The following is a 12,390-nucleotide window of genomic DNA, read 5'->3' as shown; positions in this document are numbered from 1 at the left end:
ATTTGCCAATTTCAAATTCGGCATGAACCTAGCACATTCGGATTTGTGTTCGGTTTCATGGCAAAATTCGGTCACAGTTCGTTAAATCAATGCGTTTCCACTAATGATTTTGTTATGACTTTGGCTAGGATAGTGGTGCTATATGATTAGCAGAGGAGAGGGGGTGTACAGAGGGTAAAGGATAAGGTTGAAGCTTTTTTTTTTTCATTTTTCTCTTTAACTTTATGTGTGGAGATTCCGGCAGCTAACCAGGGCACAGAAACCATCCACTACGTCCAGACACAAGTTCTTGTGTGATTGGCTGCCAGAGTCACATGTCCCTCTTCACATAAAGAGCGGACATGTTTTTTTAACGCCATTTTGTCAGTGTAGCCGCTCAGAGAGGCCACTCTTGGTGCTGCTATTGGATTGTCATAAAGTTATTTTAGCGGTTGATTGTCAGCTAGTTCAGATACATAGGATCCTGTGTGGCTGTGAAATCGACCTTCCAGCAGATCAACCATTTTTGCACATTGTGTGTGACGCCACGTCACATTTCGGCATAAAATACTTTTGTGCTGCTAATATTGTGCTTGAGTCAGGAGTCCACATGGGAGAATCTAAATTGTTTGTTCTAATAACGTGCTACAGAAAGCAGGAGACATTTCAGTATCTAATAATTTTGTTCTCATGTTTTTGCTCTGTCCATGAGTCCCCATTTGAGAATATAAATTGTTTGTGCTAATACCATGGTCCTGAAACAAGGTCAAATTTGTGCCGAAAAATATTTTGTGCTGGTAATATTTTGGGGTAGGCAGGAGTCTACATTTTAAAATATAAATTCTTTGTGCTTATACTGTGATTATGAAACAAGGGCACATTTTTGCAGAAAAATATTTTGGGCTGACAATATTTTAGGCTAGTCAGGAGTCCACATTTGTACCAAATATGCCAGAGCCATGAGAAAGGACCATAGTCCATAGGGAAAGCCCCTAACACAATGTGGATAATGTCAGATGACAGACTGGAGCCTATGTACCACAAAGTATAAAACTTACTTCGTATAAAAAGTATAGGAGAATCAGGATAATGGCAAATACACAAAATATGTGACAGCACAAACAGGCAGTTAGCACAAAATGATAGTACAGAGCATGCACATATATCTTTATATGCCACAACAGTCCAATATAAATCACAGTGGCTTGGAGAAAGATAATTCCCAGGGGGGAGGAGCTCTCAGAAACACTGTAAATTCATTATATGTGAGGTCCAAGGAGTCGGAATATATATTTTGGTGGTAAAAAATCTAATGTACAATTGTACCTGAATGAAAAGATAGATGCCAAGAAGATGCACATATTTAAGATGAAAGTGGATATATGTGTTGCCGAGTCACAGCACCATATGCTGATGGTAGATTTTGCTAAGGGAACACATAGTAGAGGTACAATTAAATGCATTATTGCTCATCCATAAAGCACAAAAGCTGCCTATATGCGCTGGTGAAAATATTAATTCTTTGTGCTATTACCATCGTAATTTCATTACATTAATGTTTAATGCTTCTAAAGGAGTCCACATTTCTAAATCTAAATTGTTTGTACTAATAGCTACATTTCAGTATAATAAATCCTTTATGCTAATTGTGTGGTTCAGCCAGCAGGGCACATTTTAGCATGGGACATGGCCTGTGACAGGTATTGGAGCAGCACTTCTAGCTTAAACATTGATCAGGAACAGGTGTAGGCCTGGTGGTCTGAGAGCCCTGCCAAATTCAGGCTGAAGACACATTCTGAGAGAACGATGGCTGCCGGGCATGACAAAACCTCCAAGGCATGACAGGTGATCTCAGGCCACTCTTCCGTTTTTGAAGACCAAAATGCCAAAGGATACAAATCCCTGATGGCATTGACGTTCACTATGTCTCAGACTTCTACTCTGCGCTGTTACACTGAGAAAATGGTGCCAGCAAAACAATATGTCCACTTTTTACATGGAGAGGGACATGTGACTTTGGGAGCCAATGACAGAGGCCCTTGTGTCTGGACATTGTGGATGGTTTCTGCGCCCTGATTGGCTGCCAAATGTACACAAAGTTAATGCAAAAAAACAAAAAAAAAATTCTGTCCATCCCTCTGCACCCATCTCAGTTGAAGACTTTGCTTAATTCTTCAAGCATAAGATTGACAACATAAAGCAAAGCTTTTGCCTAAAGTCCCCACAGTCTCTACTCATAAATACTCAACTCTCCTCCTCCAAAACAACTTCTCCAACATCACAGAAAATCAAATTTCCTCTTAATTCTCAAAATCACGTCTCACCACCAGTGAAATAAACCCAATCCCATCCCACCTCATTCCAAACATTACCACAGTCTTCATTCCAACCCTAACCCACCTCTTCAACCTGTCACTGACAACTGTTGTCTTCCCCTCATACTTCAAACATACCCCAATCACACCCATCCTCAAGAAGCCATCTCTTGACCCATCCTTTGTGTATAGCTATCGCCCCACAAGCTTGACTCTGATCAATTTGAACAATTTCTGGATCCGCACATTACTCAACCATGAATCTGCAAAAACACTAGTGCATGCCCTCATCATGTCCCGCCTCACCTACTACAACCTCCTGCTCTGCGGCCTCCCTTCTTACATTCTTGAACCCATCCAAACTATCCTAAACCCTTCTATTCCCCTGATTCTCCCCTTTGTCAATCCCTGCACTGGCTCCCCATTGCCCAGAGACTCTTGTTCAAAACCTTAAGTTTGGCATATGAAGCAATCCACAACCTGTCTCTTAAATACGTCTGTAAATTAGTCTCCTAGTAATTATCTGCATGAAACCTCCAATCCTTTCAAGATCGCCTTTTCAACTCCACTTTTATCTCCTTTTCCCACAATTGCATACTAGATTTCTCCTGTAGATACCCTCTAGTATGGAACTGTGTACCCAAACATATCATACTCTTGCCTATCATGGGAACCTTCAAAAGGAACCTGAAGAACCACCTCTTCTGACAAGCCTACACTTACCATTGGTCCACCATACCACTGCACAAGCATTTCTACCCTCACCTATCCCTTGCAGACTGTGAGCCCTCACAGGCAGGGTCCAATCTCCTCCAGTCCCAGTCAGTGATTTGTACTGTTTAAGATTATTGTACTTGTTTTTATTATGTATACCCCTTTTCATAAGTGAAGCGCCATGGAATAAATGGCGCTATAACAATAAATAATAATAATAAAACCGCTGTACAGCTGCCAAAGAAAGGGAATCAAGTAGACCGTACTGTAACAGAAGTTTTCACAAAAAATGTGCAATTATACTATTCCTACTCTTGGGAAATTTATGACACTTTAATGGTGTGTGGCAATAATTTTGGGAAATGTTTGTACTCCAAGTTGGGTCTACTTCATGTGTGTTGCTAGAATTTGGCAAGGCTCGCAGCACAGCAGTCCTACACCAGTCCCTCAACCACCTCAACCGAATTTCAAAGCTGTAAATGCTGGACCAGACCCTGATACCTCATACATGGCCCATGTCTGACTGCTTATGTGCCATTATAAAATGTTCTACTGGGTTAATTGATCAGTCAGCTACCTATGTTGCTATCCTTACATTTTTATTCCATTAGTAGTCTATGAAACTGATGTTTGTGCCACCTGACTGTTGCTGTGAAAAAAATTGAGCTGTGGCATGAGGTATCAGGGCTTCCAGCAAAGAAGGCTTACACTACTCCCTCACCCACCATGTCATAATTGAAACTTCAATTCAAAGCTTTAAATGCTGTCCCAGACCCTGATACGTCATGTATGGCTCATGGCAGACTGCTGCTGTGCCATTCTAAAATTTCTACTGTGGGTCAATTGATCAGTCAACTACCTGTGTTGCTATCCTTTAATTTTTCTAATATTGGTGGTCTACCAACCTGATATTTGTGCCACTTTAGTGTGACTGAGCAAAAAAGCAGTTTGAGCTGTTGCACGAGGTATCAGGGCTCCCAGCACAGCAGGCTTACACTGGTCCCTCACCCATCTCATCTTAATTTAAATTTAAATAAAAAGCTGTAAATAATGGCCCAGACTTTGATACCTCATGCCCATGCCCGTGGCTGACTGCTGCTGTGATTTCTATTGTGGGTCAATTGATGTCGCTTGTCCGGGTGTCTGCCCCTAATTTGAGTTGTTTTGGAAGCTTTTTGCCCCCCCCCGAAGGAATTGTCTATGCATTTGGTATTGCCTCTAATTGAATTAAATGTAGTTCAGATATATTTGATTAATCCAAATCGAACCAAACCTTGAAAGGTTCACCTATCTCTAATGCTGATAACCGTTTCTAAAAATTGGTCATCAATATCAAATGCTTGTCAACTGTCTTAAGTACCACAGACCAGTGATCTGAGTGCCATAGCACTATTTATTTGGAACTGGGTAGGATTACCTAGTTTAGCTGAAACAGTGCCTAGCCCTTTTACCGCACCACTTCTTACTATGTGTAGTATACAAAGAAGAAAATACTTGAGAATGGATAGCAAAAGAAAATGAATCTTGGAAAAAATGTTCTGCATTCTCTTGCAACTATGTGAAGTTTATGCCGAACAGCATTTTAATTTCATTTGACATTCTTTAATTACAGAAAATTACTCTTTCTAAGGTTTTAATTCCAAGCAAATTGAAATACTATATAACTGGCACTGAGGAAATGAGTGCTATTTGAAATGTTGCGGTGCTCTATGAAAAATGAAACTGTTGACAATGTATCATTGTCCCCCTCTGGTTCTGAACTCTCTGTAATTTAAATTAGTCAATTTTGCATTTCTGGCATGGTTAAAATACGGATTCAGAATTGCTTAGTGTATTTTCTTCTTCGTTACATTCAGAATGGAGTGTTAAATTATCATTCATTTTACTGGAAGCATTTTATTATGTGCACAATTGATTTTGTTCTACCCCAAGCATAAATATCAATAAAACTGAGCCTTTGTCTGAGCCTAAATGCAAGCTATGATTTATGAGAACAATCACTTTCAGTTATAGTGAATTAATCTTAAGTATACTGACACCGAGCTTGTGATTTTTTTAAGCCTTTCAAAATCCATGATAGGTCCCTATTGAGAGAACAGGGGTCACATAGAAAGCCAATTATTTTATTAAACAACAAGTATAGGACAGCACACATCCCGTGAGTAAATTAAACTTTAGATCTTTAAGGCTCAGTTTACACTAGCTTCATGATTCTGTTCCATCAGATTTCCATTGATGCTGACTGTTAAGGTCCCATCACACACAGCGATCTCGCCTGCGAGATCGCTGATTTTGTGACGCCACAGCGATCTCGCCAGCGAGATCGCTGTGTGTGACGGGGATCAGCGACCGCCCCCGCCGGGTTTCGCTGATCGTGCTCAATTGACCTGGGCCATCTTTTGATCGCTGGTCTCCCCCTGGCCAGCGCACATCGCTGCGTGTGGCAGCGGGAGTCAACGATCAGCGAGGCTCCCAGCGCTCTAAGCAGGCGCTGGGAGCTGGTCTCTAAGGTAAATATCGGCTTACTAAGCAGCGCGCGTCACTTAGTTACTCGATGTGTACCTTAGAAACCTGCGTGCTGGCAGCTCCCAGCGCCAGCATGCAGGTTTCTAAGGTACACATCGGGTAACTAAGTGACTCGTGCCATTTAGTAACCCGATATTTACCTTAGAGACCAGCGTCGTCGCTGGTGATGATCGTTGGTGAAGCTGCCTGTTTGGCAGCTCACCAGCGATCATGCAGCGATGCACCAGCGATCCTGACAAGGTTGTATCGTTGTTGGGATCGCTGGTACATCTGTATGTGTGACGGGGCCTTTAGAGTAGCCCATTGCACTGTTCTTCACTGTCAAAAAAGGAAACCCGCCAAAGCAATTATAAGTCAATGGAATCTGTCAGACTCTATTATTCTCTATTGTAAAACTAATCAAAGGGATCTTTCATAGCTCCCCATGATCCTCTAAAATTGGAGCTCATGATACCAGAACTATTAGAACCCACATTATGACAAGATCACACGCATACGTTTTCACTACCGGAAACCCCTTTCTCACCACATCTTATAATGTACACTTTTTATTTAAGGCTGAAACTGAAAATAGACCATAGCAACTACTTAACAAAAAAAATTGACTGTCAAGAAAATTAGGCCTATGCTGTCAAGAAAACCATAGATCAGAAAATCAGTAACTTTCTCACTAAAGGCAATCCTATCATTCAGGTATTTTACGTTCTTCCAAAAATCCATAAGAAACTACATAAACCACCAGATAGTTTCATCTACTGACTCTGTCCTCTCCACACTCGCGATACTCTTAGAATGAACTCTTACACCTCTGGTCAAAAATGCTTGTTACTTTTTACTGGATACAAATGACTTTTTATGCCACGTACATGCATTAGGCCCACTTCCTAGGTCCAGTTTACTTGTCACCTGGGGCATGAATAGCTTGTATACCTCAATAACACATTCCAAAGGGCTCCCAACAGTAGACGATATGCTTAACCAGACAAATTACAGGGTATATAAACTAGTTTCCTTAATATTGCGTTGATCCAGGGAGCTAGTCTGATTGCCGTATGTGGAGTCGGGAAGGAATTTTTTTCCCCAATGTGAAGCTTACTGTTTACCACATGGGTTTTTTTGCCTTCCTCTGGATCAACATGTTAGGGCAAGTTAGGATAGGATATGGGTTGAACTAGATGGACTTAAAGTCTTCCTTCAACCTTAATAACTATGCTATTATGTTACTATGTAATTGTTACGGGCTGGCGGAACGCACCAAATAATAAGGAAGGTAATTAGGTGTGTTCGCAGCCCGGGGTCCACCGTGCAAAGATGGTAACTGCTGCTCGGTAATGGCGGACATTATATGGCGGTACAATAGAGGAACACAAGGGGTTAACTCCACCTAGTGTGTACAGAGGCAGACTATGTTACCTCACAGAGCCGCCTGATCACCAAACACAAATGCCGCAGCCTTTTTATGCTCACAGAGCTCGGCAATTTAAGCACTGGTGTATAGACACAGGACTCTACCCCTGAGACACTGGGTTAGAGTCCATCTAGTCACACTAGTGCTTGGCACCGCAACAGTGGTGCCAGGAAAAAAACAAATTAAATAACTAAAGCGCAATATGTGCAAATTGCACCGCTCTGGCGGACGCCACTAACCTCCCGGAACAATGGAGGAAAGCAATAGACTTGAGCACGGCATCGCACTGGTGGATGCAGCCGCTTAATGTGGTACTGAAGGTGCCCAGCACTGGACGGCACCATATGGCGCTATGTGAGGTGCTGAGATGTGGAAGCACCGTGGCGCAGACTGTTGTGAGTTCATTCTCTGGTTCACCAGTTGTGAGTTCTCCTTCCAGACTCCCTCTGGTGGTAACAGGAGGTAGTGAGGCTGATTTGATCAGTGGAGATCTGCCACCTGAGAATGAGGATGACGATTGGACCTCAGGAGTCTCAGATTAGATTTAAGACAGCCGACGTCCTATTCAGTTGCTGGTGATTCCTTCTGGCTTGTCAGCTCTTGGTTTTCAGCTCTGTTCCAGTCATCTAAAGCTGTTTTTCTGCTAATGTTCACACTTGATTTTGTTGGTCTATTCAGTTTTTTGGTGTGGTCAGCCAGCCCCGGCTGGGGGCTGTGCTGAATTTCCATTCTTATTTATCAGTATTTTGCCAATTTGCTTTTTTGTCCCTTACTAGTTTGGTCTCTTTTTGCTCTGTCTCAGAATATTTCAGAGTGCTCATATAGTGGGAGAAGTCTAGTGACTTCAGGGTTAATTTTGCTATCAGAAGTGTTGGACATTATTTTTGTAGGGTTTTTTGCAGGTTGCAGACAGTGTCTTTTCTTTCCTTTCCTCTCTAGTTAGTTTGGGCCCCATCGTTTGCTCAGCCTATTTTCCTGCCTGTGTTTGTGCCTTCATCTTGTTTCACCGTCAATACATGTGTGGGGGCTATCTATTCCTTTGGGGTCTGCTCTGGGGCAGTTAGTTTTCCCCTTTTCATGCTTCAGGCTTATTTAGTCCTCCGGCTGTGACGAAGCGTCTGGGAACATCGTGGGTGCGCTCCACGGCTGCTTCTGGTTGTGTTGTAGGATCAGGGATCTGCAATCTGCATAGTTACCAACCTCTCTGGTTTTCTGTGACTTAGCTTGTTTTGCTTTTTTCTCCTCAGTGACCCATTCATAACATAATCACCAGCCATACCGCAGATTCTAGGGTACTCAAAAGCAGGAAAAAGTTGTTTAAAAAAAAAAGTGTCAGAATTTTTTTTTTTTTTTTTTTTTTTATATTTTTTCCTTTTTTCTCTGGGGACGTAGGATTTTTTTTCTTTTTCCTAATGGAGATTAAGCAATTGTCTGATTGTGTGGAGCAGCTGGCTGCTGAAGTGCAGGGAATTTCCACCTACCTCATTCAGTCACATGCTGCTGAACCTAAGATCCCTACTCCTGATGTGTTTTCTGGGGATCGGTCTAAATTTCTGAATTTTAAGAATAATTGTAAATTATTTCTGGCCTTGAAGCCTAACTCATTGGGGAGCTCTGTGCAGCAGGTTAAAATTGTCATCTCCTTACTGCGCGACGATCCCCAGGATTGGGCTTTTTCTCCGACACCTGAAAATCCTACTCTGACTAATGTGGATGCATTTTTTCAAGCCTTGGGGTTGTTGTATGATTAACCTAATGCTGTTGATCAAGCTGAGAGAACCCTGTTGGCATTAAACCAGGATTCTGCAGTTATACCGTCAAAAATTCAAAAGTGGGCAGTCCTTACTACATGGAATGATAGCGCATTGGCAGCTCTCTTTCGGAAGGGTTTATCAGAGACCATAAAAGATGTTATGGTGGGATTTCCTGTTCCCTCTGGTCTGGATGATCATTCAAGTTGATCGGCGTTTACGTGAATGTAAAACTACACGGGAGGCGCTGCCACCTTTTGAACAAACGTCTGAACCTATGCAATGTGATGGGGTTTTGTCTAGGGCGCAACGTCAGGAGTTTAGAAGGCATAATAAGCTGTGTTTTTTCTGTGGAGACATCTCTCATACTATTTCTGTCTGCCCAAAACGAGAGAAACGTTTTGCACACACATTTGCTGTGGGCAGTATACAACCTAAGTTTATTTTGGCAATTACTCTGACCTGCTCCTTGTCCACGTTTTCCACAAAGGCTTTTGTGGATTCAGGAGCAGCGTTGAATCTGATGGATTTGGACTTTGCTAAACGTTGTGGTTTTTCCATGACGCCTCTGCGGACGCCTATTTCTTTGAGGGGTATTGATGCTACTCCTTTAGTGGAGAATAAACCTCAGTTTTGGACCCAGGTGTCAATGCGAGTTGCCCCAGACCACCAAGAAAATTGTAAATTTTTGGTGCTGCATAATTTGCATGATACTATTGTTCTGGGTTTTCCTTGGTTGCAAACTCATAATCCAGTTTTGGATTGGAAATCTGGGTCTGTGGTGAGTTGGGGTTGTCAGTGTGTTCTTAGGGACGCTCCTGTTTTCTCCACCTCTCCTCAGTCTCATGATATTCCTGATTATCTAGCTGATTTTTCTGATGTATTTAGTGAGAGCAAGTCTGCGTCTTTGCCTCCTCATAGGAGTTATGACTGTGCAATTGAGTTGATGCCTGGGTGTAAATTTCCCAAGGGTTGTCTTTTCAACTTGTCAGTACCCGAACATGATGCTATGCGATCCTATAATAAGGAGTCATTGGAGAAGGGTCATATTAGACCATCCTCGTCACCTTTAGGTGCTGGGTTTTTTTGTGGCCAAGAAAGATGGTTCATTAAGACCGTGTATTATCGTTCCCTTAACAAGATGACGGTTAAATATCAGTAACCATTACCTCTGATGTCTGATTTATTCTCCAGAGTTAAGAGTGCCTGCTGGTTTACTAAGCTTGACCTCGGGGGGGGGAGTATAATCTTATTCGCATCAAGCACGGAGATGAATGGAAGATGGCGTTTAATACTCCGGAGGGACATTTTGAGTACCTGGTGATGTCTTTTGGGCTCACTAATGCCCCTTCTGTCTTCCAGTCCTTTATAAATGATATTGTCCTTGACTTTGTGGATAAGTTTTTGATCATCTATCTGGATGATATTTTGATCTTTTCTAGTGATTGGGATTCTCATGTGTAATACGTCCAGACTGTGTTCCGGATTTTGAGGGAGAATTCCCTGTTTGTTAAGGGATTGAAATGCCTCTTTGGTGTACAGAGGATTTCATTTTTGGGATTTATCTTATCTCCCTCGACTATTAAAATGGACCCGGCCAAGGTACAGGCCATTTATGATTGGGTTCAGCCTACTTCTTTGAAGGCCCTCCAGAAGTTTTTGGGATGTGCTAATTTCTATCGTAAATTTATAGTTAATTTTTCTGGTATTGTTAAACCACTGACTGATCTGACCAAGAAGGGCGCTGATATGCTGAATTGGTCTCCTGAGGCTATCTCAGCATTTCAGGAGCTTAAGCAGAGATTTACTTCAGCTCCAGTTTAAAGGGAACCTGATGTCTCACTTCCATTTCAGGTGGAGGTAGATGCTTCTGAGATTGGTGCAGGAGCTGTGTTGTCCCAAAAAGACCCTGTGACTTCTAAGATGAATCCCTGTGTCTTCTTTTCTCGAAAGTTCTCCCCATCTGGACGCAACTATGATGTGGGGAATCGGGAATTGTTGGCCATGAAGTGGGCATTTGAGGAGTGGAGACATTGGTTGGAGGGAGCTAGACATCAAGTTGTGGTCCTCACCGGTCACAAGAATTTGATTTATCTGGAGTCGGCCAAACGTTTGAATCCTAGACAGGCTAAATGGGCCTTGTTTTTCACCCGTTTTAATTTTGTGGTCTCTTTTCTTCCGGGCACTAAGAATGTTAAGGCAGACGCCCTTTCTAGGAGTTTCTTTGCCGATTCTCTTAGTGTGACCGAGCCTACTACCATCCTAGGTGAGGGGGTAGTTCTTTCTGCCATTTTGCCCGATTTGAGACGCGCCCTGGAGGAATTTCAGGAGGATAAACCTGAGCGTTGCCCTATGGGAAAATTGTATCTTCCTGACCAGTGGAGAAAGAGAGTGATGTCTGAAATTCATTGCTCCGGATTGGCTAGTTATCCAGGTATTTTTGGTACCAGAGATTTGGTGAGTCGGTCCTTTTGTTGGCCTCTCTTATCTCGTGATGTCAGGAATTTTGTACAGTCCTGTGGGACTTGTTCTCGATCTAAACCCTGTTCTCGTTCTAGTGGGTTGCTGATACCCTTGCCAGTGCCCAAGAGGCCATGGACCCATATCTCAATGGATTTTATTTCTGATCTTCCTGTCTCTCAGAGAATGACTGTTATCTGGGTGATTTGTGATAGATTTTCGAAGATGGTCCATCTTGTACCACTCCCAAAGTTGCCATCTTCCGCTGAGCTGGTGCCCTTGTTTTTACAACAGGTGGTTCAGTTACATGGGATTCCTGAGAACATTGTGTCCGACAGAGGAGTTCAGTTTGTTTCCAGATTCTGGAAAGCCTTTTGTTCCAATCTGGGAATTCAGTTATCCTTCTCCTCCGCGTTTCATCCCCAGACCAATGGACAGACTGAGAGAACAAACCAGACCTTGGAGTCTTATTTGAGATGTTTTACATCTGCTGATCAGGATGATTGGGTCTCATTTTTGCCCTTGGCCGAATTCGCACTCAACAATAGAGCTAGTTCTGCCACTTTGATGTCACCTGTTTTCTGTAATTTTGGGTTTCATCCTCGATTCTCTTCAGGGCAAGTGGAATCTTCGTCCTGCCCAGGTGTGGACACTATGGTTAAGAAAATGCAGCAGATATGGGACCAAGTGGTGGATAAGTTGTCACTCTCTCAGGAAAAGGCCCAGCGATTTTCCAACCGGCATAGGACCATTGGTCCCCGGTTTAAAGTGGGTGATATGGTTTGGTTGTCATCTAAGAATATTCCTATGAAGGTTGCATCTCCTAAATTTAAGCCAAGATTTATTGGTCCTTATAAGATTTTGGAAATTCTTAATCCTGTTTCGTTTCGATTGGCTCTTCCAGTTACGTTCAAGATCCATAACGTATTTCACAAATCTCTGTTGAAGAGGTTTGTTGAGCCAGTGGTTCCTATGGCAGCACCTCCTGACCCTGTGTTGGTTGAAGGCAATATGGAATATGAGGTAGAGAAAATATTGGATTCTCGTTTGGTTAGACGGAGACTCCAGTATTTGGTCAAATGGAAGGGTTATGGTCAGGAGGATAATTATGGGTCTCTGCCTCCAATATTCATGCCAATAGATTGGTTCGTGCCTTTCACCGGGCCCATCCTGATCGGCCTGGTGGCGTGGATGAGGGTTCGGTGACCCCTCCTCAAGGGGGGGTACTGTTGTGAGT

At 42.7% G+C, this 12,390-nt stretch overlaps 1 protein-coding gene across 1 annotated transcript in view; it reads right to left on the bottom strand.

Moving 5' to 3' along the window:
- Positions 1-12,390, bottom strand: part of SIAH3 (siah E3 ubiquitin protein ligase family member 3) — a 150,671-nt gene that overhangs the window by 34,291 nt on the left and 103,990 nt on the right. The window lies entirely within an intron of this gene.

This window comes from Dendrobates tinctorius, unplaced genomic scaffold (assembly GCF_039654945.1).
Source record: "Dendrobates tinctorius isolate UK_male_01 unplaced genomic scaffold, ASM3965494v1 ptg000064l, whole genome shotgun sequence".
NCBI classification, from domain to species: Eukaryota; Metazoa; Chordata; class Amphibia; order Anura; family Dendrobatidae; genus Dendrobates; species Dendrobates tinctorius.
This window is presented reverse-complemented; position numbering and strand designations above follow the sequence as displayed.